A 27,158-nucleotide genomic window follows, 5' to 3' on the forward strand; every position below is an offset into this window, starting at 1 on the left:
GAAGGGGTCCCAGGATCCCAGACCCCTTCACTACTGAAAAACTGGAAAACTGAGGGGGCACCTGGGTGGCTCAATCGGTTAAGCGTCTGCCTTGCACTCAGGTCATGATCTTAGAATCCTGGGATCAAGCCCCATGTCAGGCTCCCTGCTCAGCGGGGGGTCTGCTTCTCCTTCTCCCCCCAGCCCCCTCCCCCCAGGCTCGTGCCTGCCCCCCCACCCCACTTCCAGCCCTCTCAAATAAATAAATAAAATCTTAAAAAAAAAAAAATTGGAAAACTGGGATGGGTTCAAATGACATGAACAAAGGCAGGAGTACCAAACTGCACAAGCAATCACTGTGTTCCTCACCTCCGCACACTAAGGAAAACATGCCAGCTTCGCATTAAAACGGAGCAGTAAAAATATTAATTTTGTTCCATCTCTACCCTTGAGAACATGTCTTTTTAATATTCTGTGACAAAACGCGAGAGTACACATAAAGCACTTCTGCTGCATACCAAGGTTCGAAGGTTGCCTAGAGAAAGACACTTGGGCAATTGTTTGCCTTTGAGCTGACGGTGGCTGCTTTTTTCACGGGACACCATTTTTACTGAAGGAATGACAGCCAGACGAACTCTGGTTATTGAGACTTGAGTATCTGGCAGACAAGGAAGCCTATCACTTCAGAAAAACAACTGACAGTTTTGGTGCCAGTGATAAAATTCGGGCTTTCAAGTGAAAATCGGAATTTTGGAAAACTTGTATCTGCCACTAGGGTGCTTGACAGCTTCCCAATACTTAAACAGTCTTCTAATGAGATCAGTAGTGGAGTTAAAGAATGTGACATCTTAATGTTGTATAATGAAACGTGTCAACAATGAAAAGATCCGCATAATTCAGTAAACTAGTATTTTCCAAATAATTGGATGTTTGGTGTTACAAAATCATGCATGAGTAAAAACCTATGCAACGTGCAAGATGAACTAAGATATTTTAATTAATAAATAACTACAAACTCATTGACATGGTTTCAGGTTTCATACTGCTACCGAGTTTTAAGAAACTACCATTTGTGGGGCACCTGGGTGGCTCAGTGGTTGAGCGTCTGCCTTCGGCTCAGGTCATGATCCTGGGGTCCTGGGGTCAAGTCTCACATCAGGCTCCCCAGAGGGACCCTGCCTCTCTCTCTGCCTGTGTCTCTGCCCTTCTCTCTGTGTCTGTCATGAATAAATATTTTAAATATAAAAAATATTATAAATTATAATATTTATATATAAATTATAAAAAATATTATAAATATAAAAAATATAAAATATTTTGTTAAAAAAGAAAGAAAACTACCATTTGTAGTTTTAGTTGGACATCAAAGAAGAATATCTATAATTGTTCGAAAAGGTTATTAAAATACTCCTTTTTCAACTACATACTTGTGCAAGGCCACATTTTCTTCATCACTTCAACCAAAACAACATACCACAACAGATGAATGCAAAGGTGCAGATATAAGGACCCAGTTGTCTTCTATTAAGCTAGACATTAAGTAGATTTGCACAACTATAAAACGATGCCACTCTTCTCACTAATGTTTGGTTTGTTTTGGTAAAATTTAGTTATCTTTCATATAAAATGTTACTTATGTCAACACATAATGGGTTTTCAATGAGTAAACAAATATTCTTTAAATTTCTCTGTTTTCTAATAAGGCAGATGATACCATTAGCTATAATCCACATAAACAAAAGTTCTTTGAGGTCCTCCATAATTCGTAAAAGTATTAAGTGAGATCAAAAGGTTTGAAGAACTGCTGCCTGAAGGTATAATCTGGGAGTGAAACTGCTAGGTCACAGGATATCTTATCTTCAGCTTCGCGAGATACCACCAGACCTATTCCTAACACAGTTGTACCAGTTTACACTCCCACGACAGTTCTTTGTATTCTGAATATGAGTCCTTCGTTGTAGCTGTCCTAAATGCTTTTCCCAATCTGTTTGTCCCATCTTTGTAATGAACGGAAGTTAATCAATCGTAGTCCAATTTATCAGTCTTTTCCTTTATGGTCAGTACATTTTGTGTCTTGTTTATGAAATCTCTCCATATTCCTGACTCTGTATTCTCCAATATGCTCTCCTAAACGTTTCACCGCTTTGCATTTCGCAAGTGAGATTCATGGCACTGCATGCTTATCGGTTTAGGACCTCTATGAGCTCTACTAGTCCTCTCTGCATTTCCATGTCTCATTCAGGAGTCATTCCATACCTTGGCTTTTCAACTGGCTCTTGGTAAGTAAATATATCCTCCGTCTCTTTATAATGTTACAGTGATCAGCAAAGCTGCCCTTCACGCTGCCACAACGAGGTTTTCAAGAAAGTCGTGTTGATGCTTTAAGAGAGAATTGAAAGCACTTTGGGAAATTTTCTAGGTCTACAGATTTCAGTATTTCTCAGCAAAAGGTAAATCTAAAACAGAGTGAAGTGCATGCTTGCATACAGTGCTGGTTTCGTTCACTTTAATTGACAGAGGTCTGGGTAGTGGCTCCAGGATTCTTCAGTAGGAAAAGCACCATCATATTCACCATGGGAATTGGGTAGGGCTTTCATGTCACATATTTGTCACCCTGAGACTCCAGCATCTTTTTAAAATGTAAGTTATTTCTTCAACAAGACTCAATAAATATTCATGCCCAAGTATCTGTTTTCATATGAACTGTCTGCTACTTTTAACGTCTAGCATAGTATTTTTTCAAACTAGAGATCATTATCCACTAATGAGTCATGAAATCAATTAGGTGAATTAAAATCAGTATTTGTTTAATGAACTACAATAGAATGTAATAGGAAATATCAAAATGCCTTAAATCATAGTGAAGGTGAATACTGCTTCATGAAAAATAAATATTTAACGTGTGTCTAATGTGCGTCTCGATGTAAAATGTATTTTTTACCATGAGTTTCTGTCAAAATCCTCGAAAGGCATTAGCCTGGCATGTTGTAGTGAGCACACATGCTACAGAATTTTCTTCGCAACGATCATCTCTTATCCAGGGAAATGCCCATCCACCCACCCACTTCTAGTTGTGTGGGTAAACACATGCGTCACCATGTTCCTACATGACCCCCACCCCTGATCCTTGCTGAGTGTTCCAGGAATGGACACATGACCTATATTGATCTGATGAGTTCCCCGACTATGATTTTTTTTTAAGTTGGCCTCCAGAGAACTTTTTGGTGACAGAAGCTAAAAAATAAACTGCTGGTGGCCATGCTTCCAACTCTGTGGGGAAATGGTCTGCCAGGAGGAGGAATGAAACAAATGTGCAGAAAGAGGTGAAAGGAGAACTCTGACCACGTTCAGGCCAACTGCAATCCTACACTTCACATGCGTACCACAGTTGGGTGACCCAAGCCTTTCTTAGATTCTGTAAGTCAAGTCTCTGTTTTCAAAGTTACTTTGATAGGTTTCTGACACTTTCAATCAAGCAGGCAGACGTGCAGTGCCTGTTTTTCTCCTCAAGTCTTGGGGCCTGAAGTGATGAATTGAAAATTTAATCCCAATGAATGACGACTTGGGTTCTTGCCCTAAAAATCTATGGAACTCCCCTTCCCCCCCGCTCCACCATTTATCATCTAAGAGGGAAAACTAGCACAACTCAGAAGGAGGCTACAAATATGAAAAAGGCTGTTATTGAAATTCAACTTTGGTCTTCACTACCAAAATGAAATAAAGAACACTTTGGGAGAGACACAGTAAATGGAGGTAGGACCCTCAAAGCCTCTTAAGCAAAGTTCACATCTGCACCATTTATAATATTTTGCCTCTGTCTTGGGCCTGATTTGAAGCCGGTAGCATTACAGTAGAAAGGTACTGCACAGGCCTCAGTCAATGGGATATCTGTTTATTTTTTAAAAGCAAATCCAAAAATCATTCCATCAAGTTCTGAGGCCCTGGAGACTTGAGGGAGGGCAGCACTGCCTGATTACAACCAAGTACTGCTGAGTGAGATTCAAGGACTTGGAGGCAGAAACGTGAGAGAATGGAGAGAGACTGGCTGAAGAGCAAAACCTGGAGCTCACAGAGGTGAGTACGAGCCAAGTCAAGAGACGGGGAAATTGAACACAGCTTTTAAATTAAAGAGAAACGCCTCTTCCTCTAAGAATGTAACAGCTTCCTCCTGTCTGTGCTTTACTGGAGGCTAGTTTGCCCTTGAAATTTATAATCCAGCTGCCTTTGTGTGTGTACCTGAACATTTCATGCACAATACTGCACAAACTGACCCACTTACACAATGCAGTTTGTTCAGCTTTGGAAACAGCTACTGAGAAAGACAAGTTTAATTCTGGTGCTAGGAAGGTCTATAAAGGCATTCCATGAGTGTTTTTGTTGGCAAAGTAATCTCTTATATAATGGGACTTGTAATTATTCTGATCATTTTCTGCATTCCCTATCAATTCAGCTTGACTTGGAGACTGCCCAAATCATGAGAGGCTTCAAAAAGGTTCTCCAGGTTTTCAGCTGAAGAGCACTCATGGAGGGCTAGCAAGTGTGTGACATGCTTGCCGTCAGCTCCTTGAAAATGTATGCCGAGGAATTAAAAGTAATCAGCAGAGCTTTTATAACAAGGTACAATAATATATGATGTTCTCAGTCAAAACTTGTAGGGACAACACCCAAAGAAAAATCTGCTGCTAACAATTTCATTTGCTTTTTTTTTTTTTTTTTTTTGGTCCAGATTTTTTAAATTACTCACTTGAGAGAGGGAGAGTGTACACGAGCGAGAACAAGAGCAGTGGGGGAGCGGGAGAGAAAGAAGCAGACTCTGCTGAGCAGGGAAGCAGGGAGCCCAACGTGGGGCTCGATCCCAGGACCCCGGGATCGTGACGTGAGCTGAAGGCAGACATTTAACTGACTGAGCCACCCAGGTGCTTCTCGTTTGCTTTCAATTTACTTTTATTTTTTTTAAGATGTTATTTATTTATTCATGGGAGACACAGAGACACAAGCAGAGGGAGAAGCAGGGTCCCTTTGGGGAGCCCGATGCAGGACTCGATCCCAGGACCCCAGGATCACGTCCTAAGCCGAAGGCAGATGCTCAACCACTGAGCCACCCAGGCGTCCTTTCAATTTACTTTTAATCTTTATACCTCAGTTTCTCAGGGAGGAACAGCATTTTTCTGAAACTTTCCAAAGTGGTCACAATTGTCATTTCTTCATACAGATAGAAGGTTATATAACAAAGAGCTTCTTCATAAATGTTTCCAGAAGGCCGAGGCCAAATCTGAGTTATCCATGAATTGATCTATGACAGTCCTGGTCTTTCAAATGTCTGAACACCGAGCACTGGGTGCGCCTTAGCTTGAATGAAGTCTCCCCCGTTGGTTCCCACACTCCTGTGGCTCTGGGTCCAGCACCGGGCTCTGCACAGGGCAGGCACTCAGGAATGTCTGCTGGAAGCTCCTGTCAAATTAGCTCCTGGGATGGCAATTGTAGCCTCTGTGTAGGGATGTAGACTTTTATTTATTTATTCATTTTTGGGAGAGAGAGGGGCAAAGGGGAGGGGGGCAGAAGGAGAGGGAGAGAGTGAATCTTAAGCAGGCTCCATGCCCAGCGCAGAGCCCAACATAGGGCTTGATCTCACAATCTTGAGATCCTGACCTGAGCCAAAATCAAGAATTGGTGCTTAACCGACTAAGCCACCTAGGCACTCCTGGGAGATATACTTTTTAAAAGAAAGAGCACACTCATCTGGGTCTGGGGAATGAGCCCTAAGTCTTATTTCTTTGCAATTAAATGAAGTTTCACTCTCCTAATGGAAGAGCTTTACTGTAGATTAAAAAAAAAAAAGTATATTAAAACTGCACGGTCCCTAAGGTTCATTCTGCACTACCATTCTGCTTCTAAGTAAGAAATAACAAGACTGCTCTTTTTTTTTTTTTTATTGGAGTATTAACTTCAAAGTCAATCAAGAAGCTGCCCTTTGATAATATATGTGCTCTTACCCTGAACATGACCTGGTCAGCAGTCTGGATTTGCTGGCTGGGGTTTTCTGGGGAGATACAAGCGTGAGAGGTGGGGAAGACTGCGAAGCTGGATGTCATCAAAAGTGCTTTGCTCCTGGGATGCCTGGGTGGCTCAGCAGTTGGGTGTCTGCCTTCAGCCCAGGGCGTGATCCTGGAGTCCCAGGATAGAGTCCCACATCGGGCTCCCTGCATGCACCCTGCTTCTCCCTCTGCCTATGTCTCTGTGTCTCTCTGTCTCTCATGAATAAATAAAATCTTTAAAAAAAAAAAAAGATTAACTCTACAAAAGTGCTTGCTCCTGGCTTGGCGGAGGGAACACTGGGGCAGCAGGTCAAAAGGCAGGGATCCCAGTCCGTACTCTCCTGCTTACTCCTAGGTACCCTGGACAAGCCGTAAACGTTCAGAATTCTCCTTATATATAAGAGCGGAGAGCACAACCCCAGGAGGTGGCAGTGGCCGTGGCTGTGGGAGAGGATAATGCCCCTGGAGCGCCTCCAAACCGCGACGCACCATGCACCTCGACCTCGACGTGGTGTCATGATTTGTAAGACGTCTGCCAAATTACCATTTTTCAACAAACTCTGAATGGTTAAAAATAAAAAGCTAATACTTCTATGAAGGGTTAAAAGTAAAATTCCCCCTTTGTTTCCCGCTCACATCAGAACCCCCCCCCCCCCCCCCCCCCCCCCCCGCCGCCGGTGGAACAGAAGCCAAGACCCTTACCCAGGAGTCCTGGCCCACGGCCCGCAGGCTGAGCTCCTCACGCCCGCCCCTACCTCTACCGGCGGCGTCTAGCCTATGAGGACCCCACCTGGGTTGCAGGAGAGGCTGAGAGCCTGGGGCACGGCTCCCTAACCTGCAGGGCGGCAGAGCCGGGCCGTCCTGCAGGCCGGGGCTTCCCCAGGCTCCCTGCTGCCCGGCCGCTGGTGGCAGCGGTGACTCCAGGTGTCCCACATCGCTGCCCAGCAGGACTGAGGGGCTCCGACTGGAGGCCGGGACTGACCCCTTATTCCTGGTCACCCACAGGTCGAAGGGAAGGACAGTGAAAGTGTAGTCACCTGCTTTCTCTCTTTTATGTACTTGGTCTCTATTCCTCCGGCCCGCTGGGACTGTAAAAGCCGGCAGTATCATCTTTTAAAGGCAAAAACGATTTTTTCCCCACTCGATGAAATAATAAATAAAATGCAAAATAAACAGCTCTTTTGGTTCATGTTAAGTCATGCAATAAAATACATTTCTTTTCACCCCAAATGCACTTTTTTGGGTATATATTTCAGTGAGCTCCTGTACAGATGCTAGCTTATCGAGGTTGCCAACATAGTTGACTTCTGATTATCATAGCTTCATTTAAAATTCATTTTTGAGTGCCTACTGTGTTCCAAAGTGCAGCACTAGATAGCAGCCTTTAAAAAAATCGTATTTGCCTTTTGGATACATGGAGTTTTAACTGTTTTTCTGTCAAGGCTAAGGTAAAATCAACATCAGTTTGCATTCCCTAAACATACACCTCAAAATCAGGGTGGCTGGCTCAGGTTAGGGCAGTCAGCAGAGAAGTTAAAGTACAAGTAATTTCTTGTGGATAATCTACACATATTTAAAACCCTCCCTGCCTAGTCCTAATGTCACAGTGAAAAACCATCTCAGAGTCACAAACAGAAAACTAAGGGTTATCTACAAACCTAAAGTAGTCCAGGGACGCCTGGGTGGCTGAGGGGTTGAGCATCTGCCTTTGGCTCAGGTCATGACCCCGGGGGGTCCTGGGATCGAGTCCTGCATCGGGCTTCCCGCAGGGAGCCTGCTTCTCCCCCTGCCTGGGTCCCTGCCTCTCTCACTGTCTCTTATGAATAAATACATAAAATCTTAAAAAAAAATAGTCCAAAGCCATATATGCAACTAACTATAAATCATAGAAGGTAAAATTCTTCCTTTTCACTTTTTGCAGCTGCCTGAAAATACACTAGAAGTGGCCACATGAGAAAGACAACTATTTTACATAACAAATAAATTATATTCTTACCAGTGGCTCAACTCTCCTCTCCTTCCCAATAAAAATCTGACTTCTAACTAATAGAACGGCTCTTTCATGTTGGTTTTGTCTCTTCCAGTTAACAACACAAAAGAACTGTAATCATTCATTCTCTCAATTTTATGTTGCTTTCAGAAACCAAATGAAAAACAGGATCATCTTGTTAATAAATCTTTCCAATTACGCTGGGGAGTGTAGACTTACACTAGATTTTCCAAAAGGCTCTGAGACAAGGGAGTGGGTTGCCTTACTGTCAGAGGGTTCCCAAATGCATCAAGGCTATCTGATTTTAATGCGCAGATGTCTTAACAGGAAAAAAAAAAAAAAAAAAAACCTCATAAATCATCATCTCCACACATTTCAGAAGGGAGAGGAAGTAACAGAATAGAACAGTTAACAATTACTAAAGAAGTTACTTAAAACAGTGGGAAGAGAGACAAAAACCGTGTTTAGAAGGCCTGAATCTCAGTAATACCACCACTGGCACACTTTTTAATTCTCTGGACTTGAGTTAGCTCATTTCTAAAACGGGGAAAAAGTCCAGTTCTCCCGCTCATCATACAAGTTTCTTGTTAGGATTCTATGTGCAAATTCAAGGATAAAGACTTTAGAGACAGCTTGAAAGGCCTACCCCGGATTCCTGACATTAACAAATTTCCCTGCATGACGTTTACTCAAGTGAGGCTGAAGGTGACCAAAGCCCGTGACAGGCCTTCAACTGCGCTGCCAACGGAGAATCTCTAAAGTGGGTCTGCTATCACCGCTGCATGGGGTGACGTCAGGCTGTTGTTTACAGGAGAAGAAAGGCTGCCAATTTCCAGTGAGCAGAAGACCACAGTGGCCAGCCTCCTTCAGCTGCTCGTGAGCAAGAATGGACTCTTTATGTGTGGCATGTGTATACATGCGACAGTCCATGGGAGCCGGGGAGGGGGGGCCAGAACACGAAAACTGCTTTGTATGTGTGCACCAGCACACACTTTGGGTCTTAGGTTTTCACTAAGATGCCTGATCAAAATTGATCAAAATGCAACTTTCACTTTTGTCATTCTGAAGAAAAAAAAAAAATGCCACTCCCTGAAACTTCATTGTTTGATTTTTTTTTTAAAGTATTTTTAAAGCAGAACAGTCAATTCTTCTGGTTTTAACAGACTGCTCAAGTTCCACAAACATTCACTAACACAAAGAATTACGGAAGATCTATTTCAAAGCACAAAATAGATTCATCAGAGTGCAGTAACCAAGTTTTATAAGGAACGACTTCATTTTCAGAGTGGCTGGAGCTGCTTCCTCCTAGAAGTTCAGGAAGTACTCACTCAAGTATTAACACACAGCAACTGAATCCACTTTGGGGAGATATTTTGTTAAGTTTATTACTGTAAAGAGGGGGGAAAAAAAGGTCTGGCTTATTAACATATGCCCATTCATGAAATTTCCTGGCAGAAAGCAACCTTATATTAAATCAAATTTAGAAGGGCAAAAGAAAATAGGGACTGTATTCATTATATTCTTTCTTCAATGATCCATCACCTTCTGGGATAGCAGTCAAATCAGGAATAATATGGCAACAGATCATGTTTATAACTGGCACAGGAACTTTTTACTTCAGACAATAAATCTAGTGTATATCTTAACATTTGAACACTGAAGAAGAGACGTGGGAAATAGTTTTGGTACCTGAAAATGTATTTTCTTTGGTCCTGCTATAAGTATAGCTGAAAAGAGGAGAAACTACAGCTCGGTAACAAATGAGAATGAATTCTGAGTTCTGCTTTTGGCTTTGCAGCTGATTATCATATAATGCTAGATCAAACACTTAGCCAAGGCAAGCCTTAGTCCCTGTATCTGAGAAATGGGGACGATAACAACAAATATTAGTCTCCAATTTTTAGGAAAATGTAAGAAAAAAGAAGCTAACTAGTGAAAGTCTTATGTAACATTACAATACACTACAGGAACTAGAAAATAATGGAAACATGGTCTGGGAATCCAGCCTGATATTGGCCAACTCCTTTGAGAGTTGGGGAGGAAAACGTGTTAAACAAGTAGGAAGTGTTATTAGCACTTCTTTCATTTTATAGTTAGACATAACAGTAGCATGAAAAATATGGCACCAGTTCAACTTTTTTACGGCCAGTTCCAGCAAATAACATTGGCGACATATTCTTAAAACACACCAAGAAACCTGAAAGGCCATCTCTGGGCTCCTCCTTAACGTGGAATGACCAAAAAATATAAAATAAAATGAAATAAATAAAATAAAATAAAATAAAATAAAATAAAGGATGCCAGAAAACCCTGTAGAAAAATATGGAAGTAGGTATAGATTATATCTGAAAACGGCTGTCATCAGCATCATTCCTTCACATGGTGAAGAATACCTGAACACACAAGTCCACGATGATACAGAACAATGGTAAAATGGTGGCACACAGGAACATTAATAGTCTGACAGTCACAGATGTTTTACAATCACAAGTATTTTATTGACTGAACAGAGCAGTGATTACAGCAGAGCTTCCCACATCCTGAACCAGTACAGAGTTCATGAACTTTTTTTTTTAAAGAAATAAAACTGCATATAAAGTAAAGCGGTCAACTGATAAAACAACCAGCAAGAGGAATAGTAAGAGAAACCAAACTGATGGTAATCCTCATACTTAGTATTTTTCCCTATCCACCTTACTTCAAACTCTAAAAGCAACAATTTGGGATTGATTTTTGTTGCCCGGCTGCCAAACTGACAGGATCGCTATAGAGCGCACTGAGAAAAATGAAGGTGTATGAAGAGGAGACAGTTTTAACTGGATGGACCAAGTGCCCGAGTTTCCACTTGACAAATCATGCTGTAACTGCTACATTCCCGTCCACCAAAACATCATCCACCATGCGGCACACTATTTAGAAAAGTCATAACACACGTGCTTGCTATACATCTGCTTCACAAACTGCCTCGGTGAGAGTACAAAGGGTTCCAAGAACTCAATACACTAATGCTCACAGGCGACTACTGAATCATTTCAACTTCAAAGACACACCTAATAAAAGAAAACTCAGTTCCATCTCAGTCACTGACTGAACAGGACAGAACTCCCCTTTGCCAAGAATTTCTCGCTAGTCATAAACACGTCTCTTTTCTTCTCATCACATAATGGTGTACTGAGCATGTACTAATACCTGCATCCAATATTCAAAAGTTAAAGAATAAATATTCCAAAGTGCATCTCAATGCACTTTATATTCCTCAAGGAAGAAGTAGGGATACTGCTAGCTGGAATGTCAACCCCTTGGACAAAAACCAAATGGAAAGCTCTGAAAAGGCTCTCACACCAACCATGCCTACCAGGGTACAAATGGTAATGGAAGATGAAGCAGAATAAGCAAACAAAAGGCTTCCACTTTATTTTAGGAAATGGCAAATCCATTTTTTAAAAAAACACCTTCTTATTCATACAATTATTCAAAAATAAAAGTCACAGTTTCTGCAAAGGAAGTGAAACTGAGGCCACCAGAGCAGTTGCCAGAGGCCATATGAAATGATCACACAGATGAACAAAAAGTGGTGGCAACAAGCACCTCTCCTCCATCACCCCCAATATAGATTCTTTGCCCATCTCCCCATCTAGTCATCACACAAGAGCAAAACATTAAAAAAAAAAAAAAAGAAGAGTGGTCAAATGCCTTGGTGATCCTAAATTAGTCCAAATAGAAAATGTGTCGGTTGTCATCATATTGTTCTCAGGGCGCATAAGTACTGCAAAGAACAAAACCAAAACTTCATGACCCACATCAGTGTAGCACACTCACCACTTGGTAGTCACTATGTTAGCGGTAACATGTGAGAGGAGCCGCAGTGTAACTTGACAATGCTGAGAAGACAGGGGCGTCCCTGTACTACCAGGTTTTCATGCTCAGTTGGGAGAAAGACGGGCTGTACCACCAACAGGGTCCATGACTTGGTTTACAATAAATCTAAATGTATTGGCTAATTACAGACAAATTTTCTGACATTCAACTTTTTACTTAAGATTTTATTTATTCATGAGAGACACATAGAGAGAGGCAGAGACATAGGCAGAGTCCCCGCTGGAAGCCTGCTGCAGGACTCGATCCCAGGACCCCGGGATCACAACAGGAGCCAAAGGCAGACGCTCAACCACTGAGCCACCCAGGCGTCCCTCAAGTTTTTTAATAACACAGTTCCAATACTCTCAAATGACCCTTTGCTTTTGTCCAGCTACATATTTTTAAAAAATCACTTCTCAAAACTCAAGATGGCCAGTAAGTACCCCCAAATACTTCATGACTCAGTCACACAGCATATAGTTGAAGATTTATAAATTGGATGGCACAATGCTCGAAGTGGCAAAATGTATTCATGGCCCTAAAATCTTCCATGGTACTGGGTCTTCTGCAAATAATAACAAAAATGATTCTCCAAGTATAATTTCTTTCCCACATAATTTTTAAAAGCCACTGTAAATGTATTTTTCTTAGCTGGTCAAGAATTTTTCATTGATCATGCTGTGATTTTCAGTCAAAATAAGAACTCCGTATGAAAAGTGAAAAAAATGACCCGAGATGAAAGCAGTTTGCCCTTAGAATCTATTCCATACAACTTAGACCCAACACAGAAGAAGCTCCAAGACAGAATACAGAAATGAAAGAATCAAGGAAGAAACAGAGACAAAGCTCTGGCAATTACTCTATCATTAAAGTCCTGGGTAAAAAGAGGCGATTAATGCACTGCTCTCCAACCCACTATCACTTAGATTTTTGTTCCATTCTCTCAAGAAGCACAGTAGAAACATTTCTCAGTAGGGAGTTATAAAAGTTGAGTCAATCTCAACCTCTAAGCCTTGATTGGTTTCTACGTGCCTGATTGAGTGTCTGAAGACAGGGATACATGCCGATCCAACTACTAATCCCAGCAATTAGTATGGCCAACTGTATAACTATGAACAAATGTTTCCTACGTATGACTCTTCACATCATGGCAAAACTCAGGCGTATTCTAGTTAGGAAATTAAATTTTAGTTTGAGCTTTTGGATCTTGATCTTTGCTTTCTTTTCATTTCTTTTTTTAACACTGCATAGTGGAAATAAAAATAAAATCTGGTATTAGACGGGAAACAACAGCCATTTCACTTTTCATTTTAGCCTCTGAGCCACTGGTAGCAAACCTTAACTAAACAGTAAAAGCATTTGTTACACAGCAAAGGGAATCTTGTCCACAAAACTTTCCGGCAAGGCGCTAAAATTAAAAATCTGCCCAGACAAAATCAAGTTTCATAAGCTATAATCACATGTCACCATTTTTAAAAGTAACCAATAGCAGTCTGAGGAAATGCAATACAAATTTCAAACTTCTTTTTCTAAAACTCTAGCACTTTTAACTAAAGTTATAGCCACAGCGTCCCTTAGCTGGCTTCTTAAATAAAATTATAACTTATTTCAGAGTTCTGCTTTGATTGTGCTGCTTCATAACTAAATGTTTAGAGAACATTTAGTATAACATTCTTATACATTCAGATGTATAAGAAACATCAACACACACTTAAAAAGTCCCTTTAAGAAATATCTCTTTGGGAGCACCTGGGTGGCATAGTCATTTGAGCTTCAACTCTTGGTTTCTGCTCAGTTCTTGATCTAGGGTCATGGGATTGAGCCCCGCGTTGGGCGCCACACTCAGCACAGGGTCTACTTGGGGTTCTGTCTCCCTCTGCCCCTCCTGCCTGTGCACGCATGGTTTCTCACTCTCTCTGAAATAAATACATTAATCAACCAATCAATCAATCAAAATAAAAAATATCCCTCTGGCTAAAATGATTCATGCCAGCAGAAGGTTTGACTTATAAATGGAACCACTCAAAATCTGACCATTTTCAGTATTCACAGAGCTTACTAGATTAATAGATACCTCAATAACAAAATTAAAGACAAAGTAAAAAAAAAAACGTAACGGAAAAAAGATGAGCCAAGGTTCAGCATCTTCTAAGTCGGGAGAGATACTGGGTTTGTCATTGTTCTTTTATTTTCTCGTCATGGAGGTTAACAGGAATTCAATATTCTACTTGAGAGGTCAAGAAGGAAGGAGCAATAGCTTCCTTTTAAGAGTGATCGGATTATTTAGGAAGAGAAGTCAAAAACAGGGTGATGATCTTCCCATGTGATTGGCTTGTAATAATTCTGCAGAACTTCATAGGTGTTTCAGAAGTGCTTTAAAAATTCCATAGGGAGAAAAATATGACAATCCTTCTCTACATATTTTGAAAAGGGCACGTCTGAACAAAGACCCTCCAGTGTTCACACATATTGGAAAACACGACTTTGGAAGATGACTTTCTCACGGTAGGTGAAAGAAGGTCAAAAGCAAACAATCAAAAAAAAATAACTGCTGGTAAACAAGACACAATTCTTTTTAGAAAGTAGGTTCTGAAGAAGTCAGAGTAGCTAAACTATGATGATAAGCCTAGATTTTCCCAAGGTATCAAAGATCTGGGTTATACTGGACAAATAAGATACTATATTTCAAATATAGCAATTTATTTTGCTGACTTTTTCACAGGTCATGGTGCACTTATTTTATTTTAATAAAAGGGGAAAAAAACTATCTCAACTTTGTTGTTTTTACAGATAGTGACATTAAAGAGATTTCTGCTCACATTTGATCTGGATCTTGATAAATACATACCCACTGTTGACAGTTTCATTTCCCTGGCTCTGCATTAATATAAAGTGAAGCTGAAATATATAAGAAAACATAAGATGGGCCAAAACAGGTTAATGGAGGGTATCTGACCAATCTACAAAGCTCACATAAAATGTTTTGCCTTACATACTGAGGTGAGAGGATGCACAAGAGACCAGGTAAGGAAGAGTCACTTATTATGTGCTCACTAGTATGTAGTGTGACAGTGTCAAAGGAAGACAGAATTTTTTATAAAATGAAAAGGAGAGATATAAAATAGGAATTGGCGTTATTAAGCATCAGTTTTGTGTTTGTCGCTTTACCTATTTTATGTCAGTTGATAGTCACAGAAGTAGTAGACATCATTGTTCCTATTTTACAGCAAAGAAAACAGAGGCTTGGAGGAGTGATGAACACTGTTAGTGGTATACCCAACGTCCATTCCTCCCTTCTTCTCCCTAAGAAAACCCCATTCCCGGTCGCTGGTCCGTAAGTAGGCAGAGATGTTCAATTAGACAGAAAGACTGACAGATCACACCTGTGGGGAGGTTTCTGACTTCCTCTGAATGGCATAAAGTATGGATGTGAACCAGCTTGAGGGAGGAGCCCAAAACTAGTTGGAGCCAGTAAGGAGTCTGGCATGGCGGGGCTATGCTAAGATCCCAAACGACAGAACTGACCAACCCCAGAGCCTGCCCTACCTCTGGATTTCTTGTAAAATAATAAATTTCCTGATCACTCCAGTGAGCTTGAAGGCAGTTTCTGACAGCATCCTAACTAATATAGAATTCTGTATCTACAAGGTCACCTGCAGTAAGTGGCAGAGCAAGTGTTTGAACCAACATCATTCTGGCTCGAAACTGGGATTTTTTCCATTAAACTCCACTGTGGCATGAACTTTGGTAAGTGACTTTTTTTCTCATTACATGATCATGCGATGTGAGAGCTAGGAAGGTTCTTACCTCGTCATACATAAGAAAATGCATTTATCTCAATAAAACGTTTTAAGCAAACACAGAGGAAAAACACATCATTAGCAAGAACTCCCAGAATTTCATGTTCTGAAGAATTTATTTCATATGCACTTAATTTTTAGTAGAATATGAATTCATATGCCTTTAATAAATGGAATTGAGGTCTTAAAGAGCATTCTAAGTTATTATTAATTTTCTTATGTGTCATAATGGTATTGTGGTTATGTAGGAGAATGTCCTTATTCCCAGGAGATGCGTCCTGAAGTATTTAATAGTAGAGTCACGATGTCTGACACCTATTTTCATATGGTACAGCAAGGTATATATGTAGAGAAAAGAGAATGTGAGCATAAAGCAAATGCTGCAAAAGGTTAATAATTACTGAGTCTAGGTAAAGAGAATACAGGTATTTGCTGAATTATTCTTCCCAGCTCTCTACATGTTTGAAAGTTTTACAATAGAAAGTTTGAGTGTGGGGGGAATAAAGCTTGAGTGCGAGGAAATAGTGTGTATGCACACTGAATAACCTGGCGGCATTAAAAAAAATTCTTAAATGAGGGCTTCACCCTGGGATTGTGCCCTGGGCACGGGTAATCCTAATGTGTATGGTTGGTATGCTAGAAAGAGCCTCAACTTTCAAGTCACAACTCTGATAGTCCCAATCCTGTAAAGATAACTCTGAAAAATTTTCTAGACTATTTATTATTCATAAAAAATTGCCAGGGTTTTAAACTTAAGCATTATTCCAACAATAAAGAAATTTCCCTGAAACATACATTGGGTGACATAAGGAATACTCAATTAATAGCAAATCATCATTTTAACAGAACATATATTAAGTCTTCTGTGCTGTGCTCAAGACCATGGGGCATGAAGAGTGGAGCAGATTTAGTTCTTCCTAAACAAATCTATTCATAGAGTCTATAGTTCAGCATGCCAAAATTTAGTTTATAAAATGGAAAAAAAAGGGGGGGGGACAATATTTAAGAGGAAGCATTAAGCCATTTAACCTCTTTTAAGAAAAAGAAGGTCTTACTAAAATCATGTTCTTTACTCCATGCCAAAGATGAGTCATAATCTGTTAAACTACAAGGAAAGGAGGATTTCTTGAAAAATATACAACTCTAATTCTCTAAATTCAAATGTGTACAATTTACTTAAAGATACTCCAGTGAGCCTTACATATGGAAAAAAGCTCTCTAAGGTCCCATATCTAAATTTCAGCTGACGCATAGGCCTCCTCAGTTCTATTTGTCTTTCTTAAAATATATGTGTCTGGGGTATAGGACGGAGGTGAATAAATGACAGATAAAATAAAAGAGAGAAATAAAAAACAAATGACAAACTTTAAAAATATAATTCTTATAATGGGGATTTTATCTTGAAAATATACCTTAAGACCTAAGTGGCTTTTTAAAAGTTTAATTGATATACACAGATTTAAAGTACATAATTTCGTAGGTTTTGACATATGTGTATATCCCTGAAACCACCATAGCAATCAAGATGATGAACATAACTACCCTAGGTGGCCTTTCAAATCAAATAGATGTGAGATGGTTCTTGCCCAGATATAGTTTTCAGGAAAAGAAATACTTGATAGAAATTGTTATTTAAAACAATAACAACACCAATAAAGAAATCTATACACAAGTGTCCAAATACCTTCAACCGATAAAACATTTTATCAACAGATAAAATACACATTAAGGCTTTGGATTTTTTTTTCCTTCTAATTTAAATCTAAGAGACAAGCACGTGATGTGTTATTCTATCGTAGACGAGGTCCAAATAAACAAACAGATGTACTCTAAAAACAAAGAGATGCTTATTAATACCTTCAAATATCTAGGGAAATGAAAACAAAAACCATAGGCACACAGATTTTTGTTTGAGAATTTAAATACACACATATCAGGAATTTTGGCCAATTCTGAAGCAAAACAATTTAGAAAGATGGTATCTACGGATTATAGCATTACATACAGACTTGCTAAATTTGGCATATCAGGCCCAGAGCATGCCTATCTCCCAGGCAGGGCTGCTCCAGGCAAAACTAAGGAAGAAAGAGTGACGGCCAAAAGCCTCAGCAGTCTACACTTCTTTTCCTCGCCTCTGAGTGCTGCTTCTGCTTTTCAGGAAATTCCCCTTGTTTGCAGGGCCTCCATTAATATATCAGTCTTCCCAAACCTATGGAATAATTGTTTGGCCTCAAGAACCTGAACCATATCCATGGTATCTATATACACATTCCATTCACAGGCGAAGTTTCTGCCTCTGACACGGTTTGCTAGTGAATGTTAAGAAATGCCTAGGATGTGGGCTCCATTCCCTTTCCTTTCCCTTCCTTGCTGAGCAGTTGCAGTGGCTAGAAAGGGGACTGCACTGCCCTTAGGTGCCTAAGGCACCAAGAAAACCTCTTTTAAGGCTTTGCCCAAACTGAACAGGATAGATGGAGTCCCGTGAAGGCTAGCCAGGGCCTCCAGGAGGCAAGTCCATTTGACCAAGGGTTCAGCTTACTGGAGCGGCCTGCAGGAGACTTCCCATCAAGCTAAATCCCATACTGCCTAATAGAAGAGATTTGATTTCCGTGTGGGGATATTTTGTCTCCCGAAAAGGGCTGTGAATACCATTATGAACAGGTGCCATGTCTTATTAGTCTCTGATACCCCCAAGCACTTGAATTCATTTATGAATAAAAATTTAAAAATAAAAATCATTATATTATATCGTATCATATTAATGCTGTCTGTACAGCAAAAACACTTAGGTATATTTAGTATCTGGGGTGGAAATGTACACTAAGGGTTTTATTTGTTTGTTTAAGGAATTACATGGTTTTGACAATCATGGAGACAAAAATTAGGTTTTTCTTTTTAATTTTTATTTATTCATGTGAGAGACAAGAGAGAGAGAGAGAGGCAGAGACACAGGCAGAGGGAGAGGCAGTCTCTCTGTGGTTAGCCTGATGAGGAACTTGATCCCAGGACCCTGGGATCATGACCTGAGCCAAAGGCAGACACTTAACCACTCAGCCACTCAGGCGTCCCCCCAAAATTAGTTCTTTACGTATACTAGACAAAGCAAACTTAATATTTTCTTGTTAATTGTGCAATATAGCTGAGATGACCACATTTCCATTGTGCAATTTTCAACGTTACACATTTTTTTCAGGCTCTGTCACAAAGAAAACAAAGCAAAAGGAGAAAACAACTTTTAAAGTGTAAAGAAGGACCACCTGTGTGTGGCTCAGTCAGTTAAGCATCTGCCTTCAGCTCGGGTCATGATCTCGGGGTCCTGGGATCCAGCCTTGCATAGGGCTTCCTGCTCAACGGGGAATCTGCTTGTCCCTCTCCCTCTGCCCTTACCCCCCACTCATGTGGGCCCTCTTTCCCTCTCTCTCTCTTTGAAATAAATAAGTAAATAATCAAATAAATTAAAAAATGTATAAATGTATAAAGAAAACAAAGAAGAAATTTCAAACTGTATCCACTGGTAGGTTACCCAGGGTTCATAAATGAGGCTGATTGCAGGATTTCTGGTGGAAACATCCAGCAACATTATAGGCATTTAACACTTCAGCTCAAACTCAAATGATAATTGTCCATTCAAATGGAGTTTTGTTTCAGGAGTTAGGATTCCTTTTATGCCAAATTGAAGGACATAAAATCCGTATGAAGAAATCTTACTTTTTTCCAGACCATTATTACACAATGTTTAGTTATGACTACTGCATATGGTAAATAACAAGCTTTATACACACCAGAATGGATTGGAATGTAATTTCTACAAGGACAGGAATATTTGACTCTTTTCCCCAGTAAGAATAGCTGGTACACAGTAAATGTTCAATAAATATCTGTTGAATGAACTGAATAAATGAATGAATGGAAGTGAGGAAAGGGATACAGGTGTGCCTAAAAAAAAAAAAAAGATCAAGTTTTTCTATGAGGCATAGGTTTCACAAAGTACAATTCTGGAAAAATCTCTTCCTTAACACTAAAATACAGCTTATCTAATCTTATATTTGTTGAAGTTAAAAAAAAAAGTAGCAATGGACTGTTTATTATCTAAATCAAAAGGAGGAGTAATTTTGTTTAATAAAACTGAAAGGTTTTCTACTATTGATGTCTGAATAATGTCAGATATTTAGGGAAACTATTAAACATTCTCTCCAAATCAATGGATGTGGGTCCTTAGGAAACTTTCTACCCAAAGGATTTTTATGTAAATCTTTTTTGTTTAAAAATACATATTCATTTTCATACCCTTTGATTTTCTGGGTGAAAAGAACCTTAAAATCAAAACAAAAGTTAACCCAAAGGGATACATTTCATTTGAGTTGAAGCCATGGAAGACAATAAAGCTGATGGTTACTTCACCAGGAACCATTAATCATCCAACAATGGTGAACCCTGGAAAACCTCACAGTGGACATGGTCTGACATTCTGTCTGGTTTTAAGGAGTTAACGACAAAACAAAACAAAACAAAGGAGCTGCTCTTTCCGGCTAACGTGATGTTCTCAGGCCAGCCACCCCCAACGTGGTCAGGTGGCAATGGTCACTGCTGAGACAGCTCCAGAGCTTGCCAGCACGCTGGACACGGAGTAAAAGGCGCACCAGAAAGCCTGGATCTTTGAGATGTCTCAAGGTAACATGGATGGGGAAAATGCTGTGGTATTCCCCAATAAGAGAGGCGAACAGAAAAGCAGTAAATAATAAGCATGTCACAGTTTTGCCTTTTTAGCACCTCACATAAGCCAAGACCTGGTTGTAGGTTTACAAAATGGTCCCCTGAAGTTTTGTGTTGGTAAGATGATCCGAGAGTTCATCTGTTGAGATAAGGCCAAGCAAATTTTCTATACAGAAAATTTTGTATGTTGCCACAGTCTCATAAAAGCAGACTGAACTAAATGAAAACCCCTCCTCTATACCTTACACAGAGGCAAAAGAGTGCTAAGGAGAAAACCTGCAGTGATAGAGGGGAAAGAAACCAATGCGAAAAGGAGATGGAGCAAATTAGAAAGATGCTGCATTAAAAGAAAGAAACTCGTGGAAACACCTAGAAAACTGAAAACAATGGTAGTACAAGGGGTAGAGGGCTGTGAAAAACAGATCAAATTTAGATAAAGGATGAACTGTCTTGATCATTTTATTTAATAGCTTAAAAGTAAACATACAGTACTATAGAGTTATATATATCACCACACAAAATTATAAACATCAACATAGACTTTAAATTCAAAAGTGGAGAAGAAATCTGATCATTCCCCAAGTTTCTATCAGTTGGAAACTGAACAGTAAGGACAAAAGGACAATATATTTTTAAAAGTTGCTTTCTGCTTAGCAATCTTGCATTTGAGGATCATTGTTCCCTATACCTAATATTAAATGGAATAAATAATATTTCTCATATGTCCCACTTGTCTTAATAGGTATTACTCTGAGTACACTAGAATTTCATTTCAACTTTAAAAAGTGAGTAATGTCATGAAGCTGTGTCAACGCTTCTCTACTAACCAAGAGAGAGGAAAAGCTAAATTCAAAGAAACTTACATAATGTGCCAACCCTGGGCTTTTTACTTTTAAAGACTGCTAACTTCACTTTTAGAGACAAAGAAAAAAAAAAAACTAGTTGCCTAACATACAGCCTTTCCATATGTGTCTTCACTCACCTTCCCAAATAAAAGATTAGCTATAATAAATGAAATCTTCCAATTCACTATACATATTCTGAAATGTGCATATTTCAGTGCATTCAAGGTACAAAATAAATGAGCATAGGGAAAGCTCTTACAGCCAAGTAATCCTTTTAAAATTTAAAAGTAAATAATACGATTAATTTTTCTCTTCGAATATACGTCTAATGGAATCTGATATATCTCAACATTTCTTTCCTACAAAGTATGTGCAGGTTTTACAAGCTTTAACTGAATGAAATGAGTTATCTCCTCGATACACACTTTGTTCTTCAACATCAACATCTGCTCTAACTCAGGATATACCAAAATTCGGTGGCAACATTAAAATCCCATTCAATTAAACCAGAGTTCCTTGTCTTCTTAAAAGGTAGCTTACACATTCTTGTGAACACATCAATAAGAAGTCTCTTCAAACACAAAGTTAAAAGGAAAAATGTCCTTCAGACAAAAGATCTAAAAGGTTACAATTTTTAAATAATGATAAACAAACATCCATTTCTAAATGCTAATGTTTATTTTGTGTTTGCTTGCATTTTGTCCTTCTCCAGTGCTTTTAAAAAGCACTTAGAACCCCTACAAAGTCCTCTCTGAGTGAGGGCAGGGCAATGCCTTCCCTCTTCCCACTGAAAGGGTAAGAACATGGGGAGTAGAAGTGAAGCGCACCCGATCAAGGTCACGTGCCAATCAGTAGCACTGCTCAGTCTAGAACTTCATGGACCTTACTTCTAAGTTGGTCAATAGATAATGTACATATTATTTCCTCTCTTTTCGATCACTAACAGAGTGCACAGTTACTCGTTTTCTCAATGTTAAAAAGACAGGGCTAGAAATCACAAGTCCTGAAAGTTATTTCTATCCCTCTCCTCTACTTTCCAAGCAATTCTTCATCAGAAACATTGCTTTTTTAAAAGTTGGACCCATCATATACATCTGCAAAATGCTAATAAATACTTTACAAAAATGGTAAAGAGATATGAACGACAGAAACAATGTCATGCTAAAATGTGTCAAGCAAAAAATAAGCAACTTTCCATCAAACAAACCAGACGCTAAGTTTCTAAGTGTAGTTTCTAAGTGTCCATAAGTTAACGTTTTTAAGTTTCATTTGAGATTGGCTGCTTTAAAAGTATATGGATAAAAAAGGGCAAGTTTATTAAATTAATTGTTTTAGCCAATAAAAATGCAATACATTCAGCTAAATTGGGTAACCGATGATTCAGTTAAACAAAGGATTATGTATACCACGGTGTAGTAGATAGGGCACATACTTGAAAAGTTTTAACAATGTTATGAAACACTGTACACTCCTGAGTAGATTAGTATTCAGGTTTCTTTGCTGAGGATCTCCCTTTCATGAAAGTCATTTCTTGCATTTTATAATTTCAGAGGGCACAGTAATTAAACTGCATTTTATTGACAAGTAAAACAGAATGATTCTATAAATGAAGCAGCTGGTAGGCCCCATCAATTTTGCTTATTTAAAAAATATATATATTCCCCAACTGTGTAATGCCTATTAAGTGTGCAGTGAAGTTTAAAGTTTAAGTGTTTTACTTACTAATTACATATACCTCCTTTATGATTCCTATTACACTATTACTACAGCTATTTCAAAAGTTAATTATTTATTAAGAGTGCTCAAGAAAAAGAGTTTTAGTCTTGAGTGGAAAGAGAAATGAAGATTTGGTCCTTAAGGAAATGATGTTTGCTTTATTTTCACAGTGTGAGTATGATAAATTCTCTTTATTATTATTAATTCTGAAGCCAATAACAACATCATATCATCATTTGGGAGACTCAAAATAGAATTTGTATAATTCATATTAATTATAGTAACACCCAACTTAGCGACAGAAAGTTTGGGAGTCAGAAAGTCTCACAATAAAAAATGGACATGTCAGATAACAAAGGAAATTATTCAACATGCACTTTTCAGACTATTTTAAGTTTAATTTTCAAAATGAAAAATATGTTCTTAATAAAATGTAAGTAATACAGTAATTCCCCTTGTTTACTCTCTATTTACAAAAATAATAATTGAGAATGTAAAAGTTCAATTCAGCAATATTAATAGTATTCTCCACAGTTCCACAGTATCACCTAAAATGTCATTCAACTAGTCGTAAACAACTTGAGAATAACAGTATTTAAAACTTATTATTTGGCATTCATTAAGCATCTTTATGTACCCAACACTCTCCTAGGCACGAGAGATTAAATTTTGAATGAAAAACGAGTCTTACCCTCAAGGGGCTTTCTGTTTAGTATAGGAGAAAATTGTAGATAACAGCAAATGTGTGATAGGTACCATTATAATAGAGATCTATACATTCTGTGATGCAAATTTAAATGAAAGAGGGACCGACTCATCTAATAACTAAATATCATGAAGACTCATATAAGCTCCAGCTTAAAAGTATAAATCCAATAAAACATCATGCATATTGATAAGAATTCTGCTTACTTCATTGATGGCAATATATCTTTACCAAAAATGTACTTCTAAAAAATACAGCCATTGGTGTTTCAAAACATACACGAAACACTAGAGAATTAAGTTCAAAAAGACCTACCAAACACTAGTCAAGATCTTTGCATATTATCAACTCATTCTAAACTCACACTAACCTTATGAAGCAAATGCTACCATTATTCCCACTTTACAGATGAGGAATCTTGAGTTAACTTGACCAAGGTCACAAAGATAACAAGAGGAAATTCTGGGACTTGAACCTAAAGGGTCTGGTTCTAAAGGCCACACTTTGAAGCACTACCCTAGACATCCTCTCGGCAGATGGTGATGGTGATGGGACAGCGAACACCCCATGTTCTGTGACATGCACTCTCTTATTTATCTTTATATCAACCCTTTGAAGAGAAGTCATCCTTTCCAACTGCAGGAGAAAACCAGCACTGGCCAGGTTTGAAACTTGCCCAAGGTCAGACAGCCATTAAGGGTAGGCGGCAAGATTCAAACTCAGGCAGCAGGGCTCCACTATGCTATGAAGGCCTCTCAATGATTCAGTCTCAGACTCATGAAAAAGGCCACAAGAAAAAAAATTTATTAAACAATTCCAAAAGGTTTTGTATAAGTCTTCCTGAAACACTTTGCAAGGTTTGGGGGCTTATGACAAGCATTTCCTTACGATAGCATTTACATTTGAGTCAACATTACTACTTTGGGTTGATCATAAACACATTTCTGCTCTTTAAAAAGAAATCTTTCTGCAGAAACTTGGCAGATTTCAGTACAGGAACAGTCTATTCTTTAAAATTAAATTTAGTAACAACTTATTCTGGTTAGTCTGAAAGAAAAGGAGAGAATGAACTACTAAGAGGCCTTTCCTGTACTTTAATATTTCAAAACATGTTTGGTTTGGCCTAATTTGAATCTTGTGGACAACTAGACCAGAACTTGATTCAAAAAGAGTACTACCATTTTTAAATAGGCTGAATTCTCAAAAGTGACCTCAGAAGCCGATTCAAAGTAACTATTTCTCATAATTTTTACTTTTGTCTCAAATTAAATATGAAAGATGCCTAAGGCAAGATTCTCATAAAGGATATAGGGGCAGCAGGTATGTGTACCTTTGAGTCACCCACAACCAAGAAACCAAATTAAATCCTACAAAATTCTGTAGCATGACATTTCTTAAGAGCAGCGAAGTATACAAAAAATGGATATCAAGAGGAAAAAAAAATCCATATTTATCCTTAACACATCCCACTGTGCCTAGGGACTGAGAAAAAAAAATTCTGTGCGGTAATGCCTCGCTTGAATAGAAGTGAGATAGAGATGAAGTGTCAAGCTGGATTTCCATCTTACCTTGCTTTCTTCCAACAGGTTCAAAGACTTCATGGTCTTTAATACGGAATGCATATTCTTCCCCCAAAAGGGAACCCATAAAACTATTTTAAAATAAAAATACTAAAGCCGTGCCCCTAGGCAACCTGTCTTCCCTCGCTCTATCCCCACACATTCAAATCAGAAATATCTTTTGCTTTGCCTTTATTAAATAAAAGTTGAACTGTGATTCAGAGTAAAATGCACTCATTAGGGGTTTTACACTTTTTGCAGGTCAGTGAGATCTAGGGGATCCCATCGCTGACTATTTATCGCTCACTAAGCATCCTAAAGACAGAAAGAAAAAAAAAAAAAACAAAACATGCCATTACCGCTCATTTTATAAGCGTGATAATGCCCCGATGGTGGAAGTCTGGCAATACCTAGAAATACAGCAAAGCTGGTGAATAAGGAGTCGAGGGGCGGGGGAAGAGGGAGCGAGGGAGGCAGTCGCCACCTCGAATCCACGCCGGACCAGGAACCTCCAGCCTACAACGTGATCCCTGCCCTCCCCGGAGTGGACAGGCTGCATTTTTCCAGATCCACACCGCCTCCCCCCAACCCCAACCCCAACCCCAACGCCAACCCCAACACGGTACTCACCCTTCTGCGAGGAAGTCTGCAGCGGGTCCAGCTCCGAGACCGGCCGGGGTGGCAGCGAGGGAGGGGACGTCTGGGCTGTGGGCGGGGGGGGGGGGGGGGGGGTGTCGGTGCGTCACTCGAGTGCAGGACGGTGAGTTCGAGGGGTGGGAGCGGAGAGGAGCGGGGCAATCAAGTCACCGCCCGAGGAGGAGGAGGAGAGGGAGGGGTGGGGGGTGCAGAGCCCCTTCCCTAAAATAAACCCACCGGCCCCTGCGACCCCCCGGCCCCGGGGAGGGAGAATAAATCGGGGGAGATAATAGACGAATAAATCTCTAAAACGACGAGAGGCGAGGAACAGACTTTAATTTAAAGGGGGCGGGGGGGAGGGCTTGAGCGAGGGCTGGAGGGGAGATGGAAGTGGCTCTGGATCTATCCCATGCCTTTGCAGTCCCCAAGCAGAGGAGGCTGGCACAGGGGAAGTTGCAGCGGCTCCCGAGGAGAGGGAGGAGGAGGACGAGGAGGAGGAGGAGGAGGAGGAGGAGGTTACACCGTAACAAGTACAGACAGACAGCCATGGATCACAGGGGCGCTGCGAGCAGGGGCGGCCGCGGCGGGGCGAGCGGCGGCGGCGGCGGCACCCCCTGCTCGGCTCGCTCAAGACATTTAATTGGATTGATGGGTTGTGCAGTGACTCACAGACTTTACAGAGTCGTACAGCAGTCCCCGCCCAGCTGGACAGGGGAGCTGCGGCGGGGCCGGGCGGGGAAAGGGGGCCGAGGCAGCGCCGGCAGGGGAGGGGGCGAGCCGGAGGGCGAGGCGGTGGGGGGGCGGGCAGCGCAGCGCAGCGACTGGCCAATGGCGAGCCCCGCCGCTCCGACGGGCGTGGGCGTCGGCCAATCACGGCGCGGCTCCATAGGCGGCTGGCTTCGCCCCTGGCCCAATGAGTCTTCTAAGGACACTGCCGCGAGCGGGGCGGGGGAAGCAGGGGTGGGGGGTGGGGAGCGGTGGGTGGACGTTGAGGTGGGGGGTGGAGGGAGAGACGAGGCGCCGGGGACCGGCGGAGTCACTCGGCCCTGCTAGCGCCCGGAGTGCGCCGTCCGCCAATCGGGAGGCTGCGCGGGGGTGATGGACGCAGGCGTGCGACCAATGAGGAGGAAGGAGGTGCCGCCCCGAGCCCGAGGGGAAGGAGTGGGCGGGCCAACGCCTTCCCCTCCCTCCCGCCCGCCCGCCGGCCCGGCTCGGGTCAGTCACGCAAATAACAGCGTGAGGGCTGGGGCCGCGCGGGGGAAGGAGGGGAGAGGAGGGGAGGGGGAGGGGGAGGGGGCGGCGGAGGGGCCGCGCTGCTGGC

General features: G+C 40.6%; 1 protein-coding gene and 1 long non-coding RNA gene across 2 annotated transcripts in view; one reads left to right on the forward strand and one right to left on the reverse strand.

Moving 5' to 3' along the window:
* The window catches only part of SERTAD2 (SERTA domain containing 2), a 114,004-nt gene extending 87,386 nt beyond the window's left edge, over positions 1-26,618 (reverse strand). Inside the window, exons 1-2 of the mRNA XM_025469386.3 lie at positions 26,507-26,618; positions 25,832-25,906 (exon numbers count right to left, since the gene is read on the reverse strand). The gene's annotated coding sequence lies outside the window, so the exon portion shown is untranslated. The remainder of the gene's footprint in view (positions 1-25,831; positions 25,907-26,506) is intronic.
* LOC112673660 (uncharacterized) lies at positions 3,875-8,058 on the forward strand. The gene is made up of 3 exons (XR_003144964.3): positions 3,875-4,053; positions 6,370-6,537; positions 7,936-8,058. It is a non-coding gene; the product is annotated as an uncharacterized LOC112673660 (long non-coding RNA).
* Positions 26,619-27,158: the final 540 nt, after the last annotated feature.

The sequence above is a fragment of the Canis lupus genome, chromosome 10 (assembly GCF_003254725.2).
Source record: "Canis lupus dingo isolate Sandy chromosome 10, ASM325472v2, whole genome shotgun sequence".
In the NCBI taxonomy this organism is placed as follows: domain Eukaryota; kingdom Metazoa; phylum Chordata; class Mammalia; order Carnivora; family Canidae; genus Canis; species Canis lupus.